Below are 18865 nucleotides of genomic sequence, written 5' to 3'. Positions count from 1 at the left end.
TCCGGGTTTGAACTAGCTATTCTGAGGGCGAGTTCCTCCTGTTTATTCCCCATACTGTGAGCATTGGTGTATAGGCATTTAAGGCCTTGCAAGACTGTGTGCGCCACCCCTTGTTTAGGGAGACTGTCTGGACCCCCGTTTCTTACCTTAGCACTCCCTTCCTTTGTCACCTGTCTTGCTTGGATGGCGTCTCCTCGTCTTCCTGCGGCCCCCTCCCCCGGCGAGGCTAGTTTAAAGCTCGCCATACGAGATCAGCCAACCTGGAAGAGAAGACACGCTTGCCTTTAGGAGAGAGATGAAGCCCTTCCCACCCCAGCAAGTCCCCCGCCCAAAAGCATGGGTCATTATCAAGGAACCCAAAGCCTGCCTGGTGGCACCAGCTGCATAAGCGCTGGTTGATCACGCCAATGCAGGCCTCGTGTCGCCGTCCCCGCCTACTCACCAGAAGAAGAGACCAAAATACCACCCGCGCCCCCGTCTTCTTCAACTTGTCTCCCAGAGCCTTGAAATCCTTCATAATGCGGTCAGGGTTGCCCCGGCCACGTCGCTTGTATCCACATGGACGACAACCATGGGGTACTGGTCTGCAGGTGGGATGTAGGCCGGGATCCTTTCCGTGATGTCCCTGACCCGAGCCCCAGGCATGAAGAAGACCTTTTGTGTCAAGGGGTCAGGCCAGCAGATGGGACCTTCCAGTCCTCGTAGGATGGAGTCTCCGATGACGAGGACCCGGAGTTTCTTCCTCCTGGTGTTCGCTCTCTGGCCATTCCCTGTTGTGTGGGGGGTGGCATCGTCTCTGCCAGAGGCCATTCCACTGCTCTCTTCAGTCACAGCTGCCAGGGTGTCAAACCTGTTCCCCAGCTGAACCTGGGGAGCTTCCACCGCTCTAGGCCTAGCAGCTCTGGATTTGGGCACCTTCTTCCACTCCTGTGTTGGATGCATCTCCTGTGGGGGCTGTACAGTGGGCAACTGGACCTGCAGAGAATAGAAATAGGCATCAATTTCATCCTCTGCATCCCTGATCCCCCTCAGCCTGCTCACCGCAGCCTGGAGCTCACTTACCTGCTCCTCCAGGGCCCTAAGTCATGCCCAGGAGGGACAGGCAAGGAATCTCCAGGCCCCACCCCACCCCAGAACCCCACCGAGCCCCCTCCACAGAAAGGGGGGCAAGGGGCCACCAACCCCACCATGAGCTCTGTCTGGGTAGAGGCCTCAGAAGAGCCCACGGTAGGCAGAAGCACCAGGGCGGGGCCCCTGGCAGCTGCACTCCGGATCTGCATCACCATGCCTGCAGAGGTGTGCCCGCTGCTTTGCTCCCTGGTGGTGCCACTCTGTGCAGCTACCTACGTGAACGCCGGCGCACCCTTACAGAACGTGCCTGTTTGCGTGCACTGTTCACATACGCTTCCCGTGCGTGGCTCAGGAGCGCGGCTCCCTGTCAGGCAAGCTAAGGCGGCACTGAAGGTCTTCCCCTCTGGATCCGCTTCAGCTGTGCCGCACCCTCTGCCCCACTTACCTTAGGGGGAATCAGCTGTTGCTGCCCCCATAGCTGTCTCCTCTGCTGCTGCTGCTGCTGCTGCTACCTCCACCACCAAGGCAAGGGGGTACTCATGCGAATGGCACATGTGCACCCTGCTCCCTCTGCTCCTGTTCCCCAGGTTTTTAAGACCCAGCCAGACAAAGCCTTGGCAGAGATAATATAGCTGTGGATGGTCCTGCTTTGAGCAGGGGGTTCAGCTAGATGACTTCCTATGGTCCCTTCATACCCTAATTTTCTATGATTCTATTAAAATAAGCATCATAGTTACTGAAAAGTTAAATATTATATGATGTCCTGCCAAATACAAGTAACTTTTAATTGCAATATATCCCAGAAACTATAATATATCCATATAGTTGAATCTTAAGCAAGCTTTAGAACTAGCAGTTAGTCACAGTCCTACAGCTTACCCAGACCATAAGAAATTGCTCGGGTTGCCAGCAAATGGGGGGCACTTTTACACATGCTCTAACTCATTCCAATTAGAATGTGTCAGAACAAGCTTGATTAATCAAGTCTGCTGGAGCATTCTGGTTAGAATGAGCTTTAGTTAAAGTGCCCCTGCCACCATTTTGAAACATGGGACACTGAATACACTAAACTCTGCAGACATTTTAATTAGTGCCTCCTGAGAGCAGCTCTAATTGCAATACCACTCCCACTCCAGAGCATGCATACAAGTGTCCATGGAGCACTGAAGAAATGAGCTTCATTCCTTGTAGGAGGATTCTTTCTAACTAAATCACAAATTCTAATGAAGTTTCCTTTTCTATAATCTGTGCTAATATAGGTTGTCTTTTAATCCTGTTAGCAAAAATCATGAATAGCCTATGTTCTTGAATGTCTCTTCAATCAACTATATCTATCTACAACTATATTGAAAGAGTGAAGCTGTAACAGACAGCAAATGGTTCATTCCAGTGATTACAGCCTAGGACCAATGTTCCCTCTAAGGTGTAACAATCCATGAGCGCACCGCTTTGGTCCATAAGTGCACTGCTTTGGTCCGTTCCTGAATTGGTCCTGCCTCCCCCTTAAATATTTAATATTACACTGTGTACCAGATGCATTCTTTAATACTAGCCTCAGTTGATTTATTGTCTTGTTAGATGTTTTTCTTTAAAGGCCCAATTCTGCTTTTAATTTGCATTGTTTAAATCATAAAAGAAACTAGCTGTAATATCCACATGCTGCCTTTTAATCATGTCTCTGTGGTCAGGATTAAGACTTAATTAATACTTAAAATTAGGCAAGCATTTGAGTTCTCTGTTTTCAGTTACCAAAGAGCTGACTTTGTCTCCAGTACCTTTGTTACATGAAATGTGTGTACCTCCTATCATGTTAGATTAGACATCCATAAGAACTACTTCACAGTTAGAGCGGCTAGGATCTGGAACCAGCTTCCAAGGGAAATGGTGCTGGCTCCTACCCTGGGGATCTTTAAGAGGAGGCTTGATGCCTACCTAGCTGGGATCATTTGAGCCCAGTTTTTTCTCCTGCCCAGGCAGGGGGTCAGATTTGAAGATCTACAAGGTCCCTTCTGACCCTACTTCTATGATTCTATGTCTCTTGGACCCACTCTGCTCTGCCTACTCCCCACCTCCATGCTTCGCTGAAGCCTTTGAAAGCAGCATGGCGTTATGTGCATCCCGCTGCTGGGCGGACCAGGCAGCAAGGCACATGGCATCACTTTCAAAGGCTGCAGCAAGGTGCAGTGGAAGGGAGCAGGCAGAGCGTGGAAGACTGATAGGACTGCCAGGCTTTGGTGTGGGAGCTGTGGGGCCTGCAGTGCGGGGATGAAAGCTAAGATTAGGGTGAAGCTGGTGGTGCTCAGGACAAAGCTTGCCCAAAGGAGCTGGGGAGTGAAGCAGTTCCCTGGAGCCAACAGAGTCTGCACAGTGCCTGGTTCTGCCCCAGCCCCATCCTCACCTCACCCTGGGGAGGAGCCGCTGCCTGCTCCATGCCAGGCATGAAGGAGGAAGAGGCAGTGGCGATGACTATCCACTGATCAGCATCCCAGCCCCTCATGGGCTGCTCTGGCCAGGGCTGTGCTCTCCCTCCCCATGGGGATGCCAGCACAAGGAAGAGTAGAACAGAGCAGAGTGGCCCCCATGCAGCTGAGCAGTAAGTGTCCCGCACCAGCCCCTGTGCATGGCATTAAAAAGTTACTGCAGCTTAGAGGGAACCTTGCCTAGGAATGGAAGAAAAAACAAGTCAGAAAACAGGTACAGCAGTCAGAGACCTTGAGACAAAACCAGAAGTCAGAAGCCAAAATCAAGAACCGCCAGGAATCAGAAATCAAGATCAAAAGAGGGATTGGACCAACAACAAAGGCATCAGTGTTGACCAGCCGCTGGTCAATTACCACAGGTGGTCTTAAATGGGGTTCTTTTAGCCAGTTAAGTGGCATGCAGACAGACCTGCTGGACAATCAGATTGGGCAGAAATTCCACTTCACCAGTGATGGAATAAAAGGTCTGGACAGAAAAAGGGTAGGTGAAAGGAGAGCTTTACATAGGGAATTGAGAGACAACTTGGTCAGGGACTTTGGGCAATACTTAATAATAATCTTGTTCTTATAAAATCTTATGCAGGGGACCTGATCGTAGCACTCAGATCCCTTCCTACTACTCAACGGGCAGTATGGGGAACAGGTTGCTTAAGGTTTCAGAAAAATAATGCATCCCTGTTCCTCCCTGGTGTTCTAAATTAGGCTTGAAGTGGATTAATAGGTTTCATTATTGTTTGTAATTCATGCTCTAATAGGTAGACTCTGGCTGACCCAGCATCTAACAGGGCTGATATGAACGCTATACTCCAAGTCAGACTCAACATGAATTTCTCCCCGATAACTCTGAATCCTAGAGAAACAAGGGCCTTTAGGATTACTTGAACCAAGTTGTGACAGCCTCTCTCAAGGTCACTGAGGTAATGTTAAATATGTGTGACAGGCTGGCTGGCAGTGACCTAGCTCAGGGGTTTTGAAAGGGCAAAAGATGATTGGAGGACTTGGGATTCCCTTTCCTCACCAATCTGGTAAAGATTTGGCCCAGGGGTTTTGAAGGGGTAAAAGATGATTGTAGGACTTGGGATTCCTTTTCTGCACCAATCAGGCCCCAGAGACTCACCCCCCCATGTCCCGATTGGCCCTTGGGTCACCAGGAGGGGGATAAAAGGGGCAGCGTGGGCTGACTCAGGGAGAAACCAGCAAGGGACAACAAGGAAGGAGCTTCACAGAGCTGGCAAGAGCTGAGCCAGTGGGGCAGGAGCAGTGCCCCAGGAGAGCCTGAAAAAGCAGGACCTACAGGCAGCAGTTGGACCCTCAGCAGTGCAGCGTGTGACCAGCAGGAGAGGCTTCCCACTGGGCTCCAGGATCCCCTATGAGAGGCTGCAGCCAGCAGGAGAGGCTCCCCCGATTCCAGGAAGGATCTGAGCAGCGACCTGAGGGGTTCCCAGCTCTTCTTCCAACTCCTTCAATCAGAGGCCAGGCAGCTCGATGGGAGGCTGGGGCTCTGAGATGGTCAAGACCCCTAGCAGGCTGGAGCAGTACCACCAGTGGTGGCTGTGTAGCTGGGGTCCTGCCTACCTCATGGGAGATCTGGGTTCAAGTCCCAGCTGGGGTGAGTGAGCTAACAAGAAGTAAATCTTCTTGCAGTGGAAAGGAGCCACTGTGCTTTTCCCCCCTCCAGGTACCAAGGCCCTATATTTCCTTGTCATTTGACATTTTGCATTTTGTGCCTTTTTATATTTCACCAACCCGTATTATCTGTTCTGCTGTTAGTGTCTTATATTTTGTTAACCCTGTTTTTTGTCAATGATTGTAAGCGTCTAACCTTTGTTGAATCCTACCCCCTTGGGGCATTGTAGTGTCCACTATACCTTCTGATTTATGCTGGTTATGTTCCCAGTATTAAAAGGTATATGGTTAAGTCCCCATTGGTGGTCTGGCTCTGCTTTATAGGGGGAGGAGAGTCCCTACACCTCCCACAGTGCTTGTGCACCTGCTTTGATCCCTTCAATTGGAGAGGGGGTACCTCTTGGAGTACTGCCCAGGTTACAATATGGATTCCTTATTTTACCAAATATTGCTCCACTATGGCTGTTTGATGAAAACTCTTGATCCTATAGGCCAGGGGTTCCCAACGTTTATGTGCCCAAGGGCACATTCACATTTAAAAGAAAAAGCAGTGGATGCCAATATGAATTCAGCCAGTCAGTCTTTCATGGCCAGCTCAAGGTAACTCCTGGATATGCACATGCAGTGACGGGATGGCGCTTACTACTCCCTCCCCAAATGAAAATATGTGCATCAGTGAGATTGACTCAGAAGGATTTTGATGGCTGTAGATTGAGGAATCAATGGGTGAGAGACAGGCTGGGTGGGGGGATGAATAGTGGAGAGATACCTAGGGAGTCAGATGTCAGGCAGGTTATAATGTGTCATAAACCCAATATCTATATTTAGTCCATGATTTTCAGTGTCCAGGAGGCTGATGAAGTGGAGTTCATGGTTCATAGTCCCCCCACACCCACCCACCCCCAGCCTGTCTCTCACCCACTGACTCCTCAATCTACATTTTCACTGACTACCTGTCTTGCATGCATACGAGCCCAGCCTCTGGCTTCTTTACTATCCATTCCATCCAGGAAGAGCACACACCAACTGCAGACACTTCCTCAGCCTGACAAAGGGTTTTTAAACCCAAAAGCTTGCCAAAAAAATTTTCCAACTATTTAAGTTGGTCTAATAAAATATATCAGATTCACCTAAAGAACCTTACCTTATAGCATTCAGTCACTTAACACTTCTCCTTTTCATTTTTCAGGATAGGTTCAATTTCTGCCTATAACACTTATGTGAAATAGGTTCTTTAATGTGTTCCCTAGTTATTTGATTCTCAAGTCTACCCCACTTACCAAAAATGTCAAGTACCAAGTCAGAAGCTATTCATTCTTGCAGCAACATAAACAGCGGCTTGAATTCCACCTCTATATGGGGATCATGAAACTCCAGACCAAACTGGAAACTCTTCAAGAAGACAGCCTTATAATTCTGAGGACCAATTTGAAATAAAATGTTATTGCTTACTACAGGATGGAAACTGAAATATAGCTAGACAGAAGAAAGAGAATTTTCAGAACCGTTGTAAAACACTGTCTGATATTCCTTTCAAGTGTTTTGGTTTATTAAATGCTTGCCAGGTAATATATAAGAAGGATGAAAACTGATATTGTCACAGTCTCCTTTCCATAAATCTGATATTCTCATGTTTGAAAAGTGCATAATGAAACGTTACACATCTTGAAAGACACTGCTATTTTCTCTCTCTCATCCCCACAGTAACCAGGAACTGAACTTCAAGGCTCTCTTTTTTTGCAAATGTAAAAAAGCCCATTGTCTGGCCCTCATAATCTTCCACTGCAAACCACCTGACCTTCTCTCAAAGACCCACACCTCTTAAAAAAGCAGTAACATTAGTAAGATAATCAGTATACACTGAACTTATTATTTCAATAAACTCTGATTATGTTTCGGTTCTATTTACTAATTTGAGAAAGGATCTCCACCTCTCCTGCAACAATCACACAGTTAATTAGCTCACTTGCATTTGTTGAATTGTTTGTAGAAAATCATCCATTTTTATATTATCAGAACTAATAAAAGTTATTTCTTCATTCCATATTGCTAGTTTTGACAAGGTCATTTTCAGCCTCAAAACAGTAAAGTCTGTGTCTTGGGACGCACGTAGAAACATAAAAGTAATAATGTTGATGAAAAGCAGTTTTGTAAAGTTGTAGATATCTTGTAGTCTGTACGTTATAAACCCAGTGAAAGTACAATTATATGTAATTAGTTATGTGTTTGTAAACCCAACAGTTCAATCATGTTTAATTAGCCTCATTGTAGCTGCAACATTTAATACTTGTTGTCTTGTTAAACATTTGTCGTCTTGTTAAAGAGATGAAGAACACCTGGAACATGTAATTAGTTCCACCACTACCAAATTAAATAAAAATCTGTCATTAATAATTATTTTTGTTCCTCCCTGGTTGATCACTATGGTTGAGATAACAAAGAGCCAGTTTAGAGCTGTGATTTGCTCAAAAACTTCATAAGCCAAGCTACCTCCAATTCCATTCTCCCGACAAGCCATCCAAAAATGTTAACGGTTTGACAGAAATGCTCATTTCTTTCAGACCATCATTTCTTCTGTTGGAAAAAAGCAGATGCCAGTTAGTTCCCCTGGATTTCCAAAGTGGTCTTTTTAACTCTACAGGAAAAAAAGAGAATAGGGAATGAAACAGAAGTTCCTCAAGATACGTTTTCACATAGCTTTGGAATACTGCAAATTTCTTAATGACAGAAGATGGTTTGTTTTCTACCAACTGTTCCTAAAGCAACAAAATTAACAAGAAACTCCTACAAGGGTAAGAAAAAGAAATTCTGCTTTTCTGAACATAGATAGACAACTAATTCAGCAAAAATAAAGGTCACTGCCTATTTACAGGCATACCTCGGAGATATTGCGGGTTTGGTTCTAGACCACTGCAATAAAGCAAATATCACAATAAAGCGAGTCACACAAATTTTTTGGTTTCCCAGTGCATATAAAAGTTATGTTTACACTATACTGTAGTCTATTAAGTATGCAATAGCATTATGTCTAAAAAAACCAATGTATATACCTTAATTAAAAAATACTTTATTGCTAAAAAATGTGAAGTGAGCAAATGGTGTTGGAAAAATGGCACCGATAGACTTACTCGACGCAGGGTTGCCACAAACCTTCAATTTGTAAAAAACGCAATATCTGCGAAGCGCAATAAAGCAAAGCGCAATAAAACGAGGTATGCCTGTACACTTATTAAATACTATATTTTCTTGCATACCACACATCCCCAAATAAGACAGACACCTTGTTTGGAAAGGCAGAATGAAGAGATAAAAAGATTTTTCCAGAGTTGTCACTGCATACAGCAAGGAGCAGAGACTGATATTCAGCTCACTTACCCTCTTTCCCGCTCAGCCAAAAGCTGTAACTGTAGCAGTTGCTGAAGACTGGACTCCATGGGCAGATCTATACATTTGAAAAAACCTTAGAATAAGTCTAAGACTATAGAATGGGAGAGGAGAGACCATAAGTAGCTAGCAGACAGTAAAACTGCTGGAAGAAGAGTTAACTTGATTAGTAGAACATCAAGATGATTAAAAAGAAGAGTCATTAAAACACAAGTGGAATAAAGAGCAATGAGGCATTAAGGCAACTGGTTCTCTCAGTTGCCTGAATAGAAATGCCATTGCTGCTGCTGGGCCACTAGTTTTAAACTTTGGGCAAAGCAAGAATCAAAGTGGGGTGCTTCCCCACTTGGATTTTGGGCAGAAAATCAGCTTCCTTGCTTAAGATGCACACCCCAATTTTGACTAATTTTTGAAGGAAAGGTGCATGTGGTATGCCAAAGAATTTTTTTTTAATTTTGACGTTCAAATAAGGGCTCTGTAAGTGGGACATTATCTCCTCTGAAAACTAGAGTTCACAATATTTTTTTTCGAATGTTGTTTCACTAGAAAGTCGTAAGGGGAAAGACTGAGTGAGAAATATGTTAATTTTCCTAACAAATGGTTAAGCATTGGGAGGCAGGAGAGACATGTAAGTATACTCCATATATATTTAAGAAGTGAAACATCTAAATGAAAAAGAATATATTGCAAACATATATTAGAAGAGGTTTGGCTATGAAGGCCCGGTGGGCAGGTTTAAATTCCCCACTCCACCCAACTGAGGACTAAACTTGTTCCCAGCATTATAAATTACAAGAACCAGGATATAGTTTGGTCCACATCATATAAAGTGTTTCCCCCTCCAGATGTAATACAGCTACTCAAGATGCATTGGCTGAGATCTAAAAGGCCCCTTTTTGCAGGCATCAAAAAGTACTCTTCATATTGAAAATTCTACAGGAAGACTGAAGTTACCTGTTCTTTAAAACCAAAGGTTGCAAACAATTATAGAAACAAGGGGGAAATCACTCATCTAAGTTTTGAAAAACAAGTCTCATGCATGTCCAAGTGAACAGTTTGTGCTCCACATAAAGCTGCATAAAGAACATTAGTAGCTTTTATAGTTAGTGCTTAGTTTAAGAAAAACAGATTATTCTTTCAAAAACTTCCCAGATAAGCATTAGTAACCTCTCTTCACGTATCTATGTTGACAGACAAACAAAAGACTTATCAGATGCCAGTTCAATCCATAGACTGAAAAAGTCAGGACTATTTAGAGGAGACAAAGCAGGGGAGATAGCGTACAGATGCACAGGATACAGAATTTGGAAAATTGATTTTTAGATCTAGCACTTCTGTCATAACTCAGTGAAACTGAAAGACAGCAAATGTAAAACATGTTAAAAGGAAATAATTCTCCATACAATGTTCAGTTAGGCCTGAGGAAGGGTATTATGTTACCCAACTGTACAACTGGTCCAAAAAATAGATATCACCCACCAAAATACTTGCATCTCACAATTATTTTGTGGAACTCATGAGAATAAGTATGACGACAATAGAAGAGTGGGATTTGAAGAAGTCCCACAAGGGTCAGTTCTGGTCCCAGTGATGTTCAACCTATTTGGATGCTGGAATAGAGAGCTTCTTGAGCAACTTTGCAGAAAACATGAAATTGGGAAGGATTAAGAACACATTAGAGGACAATTTAGAGGGTTCTTGATGGACTGTGAAGTTGGGCTAGGACTAATAGGATGAAATGCAATGCTGACAAATGCAAGGTGCTACCTTGGAAAGAATAATTTAAAAAACAAAACAAAACAGAAACAAATGCTAAATGGATGACACCTAGCTGGATAGCAGCACTACAAAAAGGGATCTTGGGGAAGTGTCTTGGAGAATCATAGAATCAATATGAGTCTGCAGTGTGATGCAGCCTCACAAAAGGCAAATGTAGTTTTGGGCTGCATAAAAAAGATCATTAGGTGCAAGACATGAGAGTGTCTCTACTCAGCAGTAGTTAGTCCTCTGGATATGGTTTTAGGCTCTGTATTTTAAAAAGCACATGAAGAAGTTAGAGATGGTTCAGATGTGTGTGACAAAAGTGATAATGGGACATGATAGCAATCTTCAAAGACATGAAGGAATGCCATCAAGAAGAGAGAAAACACTTGTTCTCTCCAGCTTCAGAGAGCACTATGCAGACCAATGGCTTGAAGTTGCATTAAAGTAAGCTTAGATTGGATATCAGGAAAAATCTACTCCACTGTTAGAACAGTGAGACAGTGGAATAGACTGCCTAGAGATGTTGTGCAATCGTCATCATTTGAGGTGTTCAAGAAGAGATTGGACAGGCACTGGTAGGGATGATACTTATTTTATACTGTATGTATTTCTTATGCTTCTAGGTTTTGCTGGTTGCCACATGGGACTGGGAAGGCACTTTTCCTCCTCTTGTGGCTACACGTTGGGCTGGAGGATGGGGGGCAGGGAGACAAGGGTAGGTTTTGCTTTCCTTAAAGGCATTGGATTTTGACTGCAGTGTGCCAATTCTCCTGCTGTTACTAAAACCTGGAGATTCCTGGCACAGTGCTGTTCTGTTCAGGGTCAAACCAATCACTACATTTGGGGTCAGGAAGGAATTTTACCCTAAGGTCAGATTGGTATGGACTGTAGGATTTTTTGCTTCCCCTTAGAGCAGAGAGCGTGACTCTCTTCCTTGGATCTCTCAAATATATTTTAACGAACCTTGAAGTAACATGAGATTGACCACCATAGGAAAGTAGAGATAGAAGGGACCTTACAAACCCATCCACCACCTCTTGAAATAACCCATTCCAGTGCTTCACCACCCTCCTAGTAAGAAAGTTCTTCCTAATATCCAACCTAAACTTCCCTTGCTGCAACTTGAAACCATTGTCCCTTGTTCTGTCATCTGCCACCACTGAGAACAACAGTCTAGCTCTATCCTCTGTGGAACCCCACTTTAGGCAGTTGGAGGAGGGATTTGATAGCAGCTTTCATCTTCTTTTCTGCAGACTAAGCTCAGTTCCCTTACCTTCTCCTCAGAAGTAATGGGCCCCAGCCCCCTCATCATCTTCATTGCCCTCTGCTGGACCCTCTCCAACATGTCCACATCCTTTCCGCAGTGGGGGTCCGAAACTGGACACAGTACTCCAGATGTGGCCCCACTTGTGCAGAATAGAAGGGAATAGTTTTTTCCCCTTGATCTGCTGGCAATGTTTCTACTAATGCAGCCCAGTATGCTGCTAACCTTCTTGGCAACAAGGGCACACTTTTGACTCATACTCAGCTTATTGTCCAGTGTCACACCCAGGTCCTTTTCTGCAGAGCTGCTGCTTAGCCAGTTGGTCCCAGGTCTGTGGCAGTGTGTGAGATTCTTCCATCCTAAGAGCAGGATTTTTCACTTCTCCTTGTTGAACCTCATGAGATTTTATTTGGCCCAATCCTACAATTTGTCTAGGTCACTCTGAATCCTAGCCCTACCCTTCCAACATATCTACTACTCCCCCCACCTTGGTGTCATCTGGAACTTGCTGAGGACACAATCCATCCCATATTCTAGATTGTTAAATGAAGATATTGAACCTAACCAGCCTCAGGACCAACCACTGGGGCACTCCACTTGATACCAGTTGCCAACTACACATCAAATACCCATTAAGCCTGATAATCCAGACAGCTTTCTATCCACCTTACAGTCCATTCATCCAACCCATACTTCCTTAACTTGCTTGCAAGAATGCTGTGGGAGACAATATCAAAAGCCTTGCTAAAGTCAAGGTATATCACATCCATTGCTCTTCCTGCATCCACAGAGCCAGTCATCTCATCATGAAAGGCAATCAGGTTGATCAGGTATGACTTGCCCTTGAGGAATCCATGCTGACTCTTCGTGATTACTTTCTTCCCCTCCAAGTATTTAGAAATGGATTTCCTGGGGACCTGCTCCATGATTTTTCCAGGGACTGAGGTGAGGCTGACTGGTCTATAGCTCCCTGGATCTTACTTCTTCTCTTTCTTAAAGATGGACCATATGTTTGTCCTTTTCCAATCATCCAAGACCTCCCCCAATTGCCTTAAGTTTTCAAAGATAATGGCCAGTGGCTCTGCAATCACATCAACCAACTCCCTCAGCACTCTCAGCGGCATTGCATTCGGCCCCATGGACTTGCACATATTCAGCTTTTGTAAACAGTACCTAACCTATTCTTTCAGCACTGAGGGCTGCTCACCTTCTCCCCAAACTGTGCTGCCCAGTGCAGTAATCTGACTTTGCCTGTGAAGTCTGTTGCCGGCACAAGGTGCCCGAGGGAGGCAACAATTGGGTTCGTTGCCCGGTATGCGTCACGCCAAATAAACACACTGGGGGGAGAAGCAGACAGAGTTTATTTGAGCTCGAGTAAAAGGCACAGGGAGACTGTATTGTCTCAAATCCTGCGCACTTAACCCTGCAACAGCAGGATTTTATACCCAGGTCAGTTTCACTGTCAATGATTTTTCACCAGCTGGCCCCCCTCTTCCTCCCCTTTCCCTCCTCCTTTCTCTCTCCGACTGGTGCCCTTGCATTCCACAGATAACAGTTTTAGCTTGCCTGCTTTCCAGAAGGACGGGAGATTGCAGGCGCCATAGAAAGGGTTACAAAGGTTGGGCAAGGGGGGGGTTTGGCTCGTCTGAGCCCAGAGCAGAAGGACTTCCTCGACACTCGTGGTCTTCCATCCCTCTGAGTTACCCAGGGTTATGCCCAGTGACACCAACAAGACTGAGGTTAAAAAGGCATTGAGCACTTCAGCCTTTGCCTCATCTTCTGTTACTGGGTTGCCTCCCTATTCAGTAAAGGGCCCACACTTTTCCTGACCTTCCTCTTGTTGCTGATATATTTGCAGAAACCCTTCTTTTTACCCTTCACATCCCTTGCTGGCTGCAACTCCAATTGCCCTTGGCCTTCCTGACTTCATTGCTGCATGCCCAAACAATATTCTTATACTCCTCCTCAGTCATCTTTCCAAGCTTCCACTTCTTGTAAACTCCATTTTTGTACTAAAGCTCACTGAAGAGTTCTCGGCTAAGCCAAGCTGGTCACCTGCCATATTTGCCATTCTTCCTGAACATAGACATGGTTTGTTCCTGTGTAGCAAAACCCCCAGTTTTTCTTTTTTAATACATACATACATATACATACATACATACATATATGAGATAGATATGCATTCTCTTCCCTTCCCCAATTATTTCTGGCTTTTCTTTTTCTCCCTCTCTGTTCCTTATAGATAAACATAAGTGAGCTCAGGCTTAACATTTTTATTTTGGTAGCAAGTTTTTGGTTTTGGATATCCACTGTTTTATATTGTATAATTATTAGGTTTGTATTGATTTTTACTGTTGTATATTGCATTATTATAATTTTCGTATTGATATTTATTGTTTCATATGGATATTGTATGGTTTAGGCCTTGTTTGTAAGTGAACCAAAGTAATGTCAAGTTTCCATTTTGTATGTCAAGTCCCCATCTTGTGTTCTCTGCCCAGGCATCCCCTGTGTTGCAACTGTATGATTCATGTACCCCTCCCATGTAAATTGGTTCCCGGATGAATGAGAATGATTGGGAATGACTGAAATACAATGGTAGCAGGCCTCTACTGAATGGCCTGTAATGACTGGGCCATCATCCTTGCATTGATTCATCCAGGAACCAGGGACCTCACCCAGGAACAGAGACAAGAACCCAGCATTTGAAAGACAAACGTCCCTGCAGAACCAGCAACTCTACCATTGTACGCACCATTACAGACACCTGAAACTGCACATCCCTGCATGCAGCACACATGCTCAGTACACCAGGGGCTGACCCTTGCCTGGGCATGCCCCTGCCACTAGGGTCATAGAAAGTCTGCCCCTATTAAAGAGGGCAGTGAAGGCAGACCTAGTGGGAATGCCATTTCCATCTGGATCAGACCAGCTTCATGTCAGGTATCCACCCCAGAGGCCCCCTCTGGACAACACTGAGCTGAAGGAGACCCCGACTGGTGATCGAGGATCAACTTTTAGCTTGGGATAGGTAGATATTACCTGCACACCTCCTTCTACAATTTGGACTCTCTCTCTCTCTCTGTCCCCTCCAGGACTTCAGTGGACTTCAGCCCCTGCACCAACCCTTTCTAACCCCTGCTGCCATTATGTATGTGTGCGCGCATGTGCAAGGGAACCAATAAGACATTGTGTCACCGTCTCCCCGTTCAATAAAACCACTGTCATTTGCAACCCTGAGTTGGGTCATGTTTTACTGAATCCCAGTCCCTTCCCTATCTTAAATTCCAGCCTTGTTCTCTCTCTCTCTCTCTCTCAGCTTCAGCCCCACCTCTCCGCTAGTTTCCCGATCTCCTCCCAATTCCGTCTCCCCTTTTCTGCCACCTTTCAGCCTCTCCTTGCTTTTCCTGCTGTCCCTGCTGCCTATCAGCCTCCTTGCCATCTACTGAGATTGAAGATGAACATGAGTCGTTAGTGTGACGAAAAGTCATCAGAAAAGCTAACTGCACTTTATCATGCATCAGCAGGTGCATGACAAACAGAATCAAGGAGGTGATACTTCCCCTCTATTGGGCACTGGTCAGACTGCAGTTGGAATACTGCGTGCAGTTTTGGGCACCGCACTTCAAGAGGGATATGGATAACCTGGAGAGGGTCCAGAGAAGGGCCACTCCTATGGTTAAGGGCCTGCAGGCCAAGCCCTGAGGAGAGACAAGGTCACCTGGACCTCTTCAAGAGAAGGTTGAGAGGCGACCTCATGGCTTCCTATAAATTCATCATGGGGGCGCAGAAGGGAATTGGTGAGGCTCTACTCACCAAAGCGCCCCTGGGGGACACAAAAAATAATGGCCATAAGCTAGCAGAGAGCAGATTTAGACTGGACATTAGGAGGAACTTCTTCACAGTTACAGTGGCTGGGGTCTGAAATGGGCTCGCAAGGGAGGTGGTGCTCTCCCCTACCCTGGGGGTCTTCAAGAGGAGGTTGGATGGGCATCTGGCTGGGGTCATCTGAACCCAGCACTCTTTCCTTTCTATGCAGGGGATCGGACTTGATGATCTATTGAGGTCCCTTCCAATCCTAACATCTATGAATCTATGTGACTTTCTGATGCCTTTCCCTGCTTTCCCGCTGCTCCTGCTGCCTTTCAGTCTCTCCTGCCGCTTTTCCTGCGATTTTCTGCTCTCCCCCTGCTCCCCACGCTCCTGCCTTTTCCCTGTGACTTTCTGCTGCCTTTCTCTGCTTTCCCGCTGCCCTGATGCCTTTCAGTCTCTCCTGCCACTTTTCTGCTGTCCATCTCTATTTTCAGGCTTCCCCCGCACCTTCCATAGTCCTCTCTCCCCCGCAGCTTTCCAGTTCCTTGTGGCTGTCCTGCATTTTTCTTCAGCAGCTGGAGCCTTTCTCCAGCTCCCAGCACCTACTGCCACTCCCTGCAGCTTCTCTAGCTGTCCCGGAGCCATCCTCTAGCTCCCCACACCCAGAGCCCCTCTTTAACAGCCACACTTTCCCTTAGTCCCATTTTCCCTCTCTCCACCTACCTTTCCAGCTCCCCCGTAGCTCTGGCTCCAGTCCCAGCCTCTGTGCTGGCATTGCTCCCCTGTTCTGCAGGCTTTGGGCATTGTCTTTTAATCAATTAAGATCAATTAACTTGAAATTACCCCCGAGTCTCAGTTCTTCAGCCCAGGCCCCTCTAGTCTACTGGTTATAAACTTTCACTCCCTACACTTCTTCTTTCTTACCTTAACCTTTCCCCAGGTATCCCAAGTATACCAAGCACATACATACATACATACACATCACAACACCCAACTTAGGAACTCACCCGTGTGTATGTATAGGTGGGTGGTATGTGTGTGAATTAGTGAATACACTATATATATACACATATATAGATATCATTGTGTGTGTGTGGTATATGAATCAGTAATCCACATATGTGTATTAGATGTACAGGTGTTGGTAACTGATTCTGTCTAAATTTGGTGTGTGTAGCGTGTATGGGCTTAAACTGGTGATAGGTGTGCATGAACCTAGACTGGTTATTTTAGACCTGTGGGTATCTGGGTTGCTAGTGTGAGTGTGTATGCACCTAGTGAGTGTATGTGTGCTTAATTGATTTTTGTGTGTGCATGTGTAATTGTATACCACGCCCTCCTAACAGCCCAATATTGAGATCCTGAGCATTGGCCTGACCCCTCAGGGCAACACCTGCACCCTCAGTAAGGTTTCTGTAAAATACAACCAGCTCTCCTGGACTCCTTTCCCTCTCAGACTGGCCTCCCAGGGGATTCTGCCCATCAATTCCCTGAGGGAGTCAAAGTCTGCTTTTCTGAAGTCCAGGGTCCTTACGCTGCTGCTCTCCTTTCTTTCATCAGGATCCTGAACTCAATCATCTCATGATCATTGCTGCCCAAGTTGCTATCCACTTCTACATCGCCACCAATTCTCTGTCTGTGAGCAGCAGGTCAAGAAGGATACAGCTCCTAGTTGGCCTCTCCAATGCTTGCAGCAGGAAGTTGTCCCCAGCACTCTCCAAAAACTTCCTGGATTGTCTGTGCACTGCTGTATTGCCCTCCCAGCAGATGTTCGGGTGACGGAAGTGCCCCATGAGAACCAGGGCCTGTGATTGGGAAAGTTCTGCTAGCTGTCTGAAGAAAGCCTTTTACCTCATCCTCCTGGTCTGGTGGTCTATAGCAGACACCCAATATGACATCACCCTTGTTCCTTTCCCCTCTGACCCTAATCCAGATACTTTCAATAGACCTATCTCCAGTTTCATACTGGAGCTCTGAGCAATCATATAGCTCTTTTACATACAGTAGAACTCCTCATTTTACCAATTTTAAAAACAAACTGTCCTGTTTCATTGCATTCCATGGCATATCATCAGCCTTTGGGGAAAGTCACTATAACAGCACTGGCTACTGAAGTCATTAGATATTGATTACTGGCTGTCCCAGGGGGATGAAAACAAGGGAACAGGAGACCCCTCCCATGGCGGGACACAGGGCAGAGACAGCTCGTCCCCACAAGAAAAGGGAAAGCCCTGAAGACGGGGCAAACTTATCTTTTTCAGGAGAAGAAGAGATGGATAAGCCACGCCGAGATGGGGCACCCACACGGTTGGTCAGCCACTTTTATTTCTGGCTAAAAGTGGCGCACGTGGATGATGTCAGACGAAACCACTGCCTGGCAGAAATAAAAGTCAGCAGTGGGGAACAAGCTGGGGAGGCACTGCAGGGAGCAACCTGCAGGAGTGCTGCCCAAGCTGGCCAAGAACTGCACTGGCTGCCACTAGAGGACCCAAGGGCAGACCCCTTCGGAGGGTCCCATGAGCAATTAGAGAGAGAAGGACAGCGTCGAAAGACTGCAGAGCTGCAGATACCAGAGTTGTGAGTGGGGAATGGGCTAAGACCCCACTGCCCTTTTCTTTGTTATTTTGTTCCTTTCATGAATTACCACAAGGGGCCCTAAGGCAAGGATCAGGGCCACGGGCAATGCTCAGGGAATAGGAAGGGCCAGGGCAGTACTGTGAGCAGCAGTGCTGCAATGAAGACTTGGCATAGCAGCAGGGACAGTCTAACATCCTGAAGACACCTAGGGCAGGGTGAGACCATCAGGAACCTAGCAGACGAGGGAGGTCCAGGAGGTGACACTGGAGGGCAAGTCAACCTACCATCAAGTGGCTGTCTTTAAGGCTGGCATATGGCTGGGGTGTAGGGGAGGTGAAGCCCCAAGAATACCCACTAGGAAGTGCAACTGACCCATGAGGGGCTACAGGAGGAAGCCTCACCACTGAAAAGAAAACCCAAGTTGTGGGAGCAAAGTTTTGGGGTTTCCCTCGGGGAGAATGCGAGCCCTTGCCAAGACCGCAGAAACAAATGCTGCAGCCAGCCCTGGGCATATGCTCCAAGGCAGCAAGGGAATGTCTATATGTGACCAAGCAGGCACACTGGCATACAACATTAATTATCAGTAATCCAAACCAAAACAAATTATACAGTAAAATTAAGCATCTTAACAGCAGTCCTGTGTTTCATACCTTTTTTACAATTACAGCCCTTCTTATGTACCTCCTCATCCAGCCACAAGGAAGAGGGAAAGTACTTTTATTCGTTTAAAAACAAAACCAGAACACTTACTGCCTTTGGGGCAGGAAATCCCTTTCACTGGCAAATGCTGGAAATCCCTTAGCCACACCTGCCTCTTCCTCTTCTTCCACCCCCTTTCTCCCTCATATCTTGTGAGACCAAGGATAAATAAAGGAGGAACTCCTCA

Source organism: Crocodylus porosus, unplaced genomic scaffold, assembly GCF_001723895.1.
Source record: "Crocodylus porosus isolate Cpor-Errol unplaced genomic scaffold, CroPor_comp1, whole genome shotgun sequence".
NCBI lineage: Eukaryota > Metazoa > Chordata > Crocodylia > Crocodylidae > Crocodylus > Crocodylus porosus.
This window is presented reverse-complemented; position numbering follows the sequence as displayed.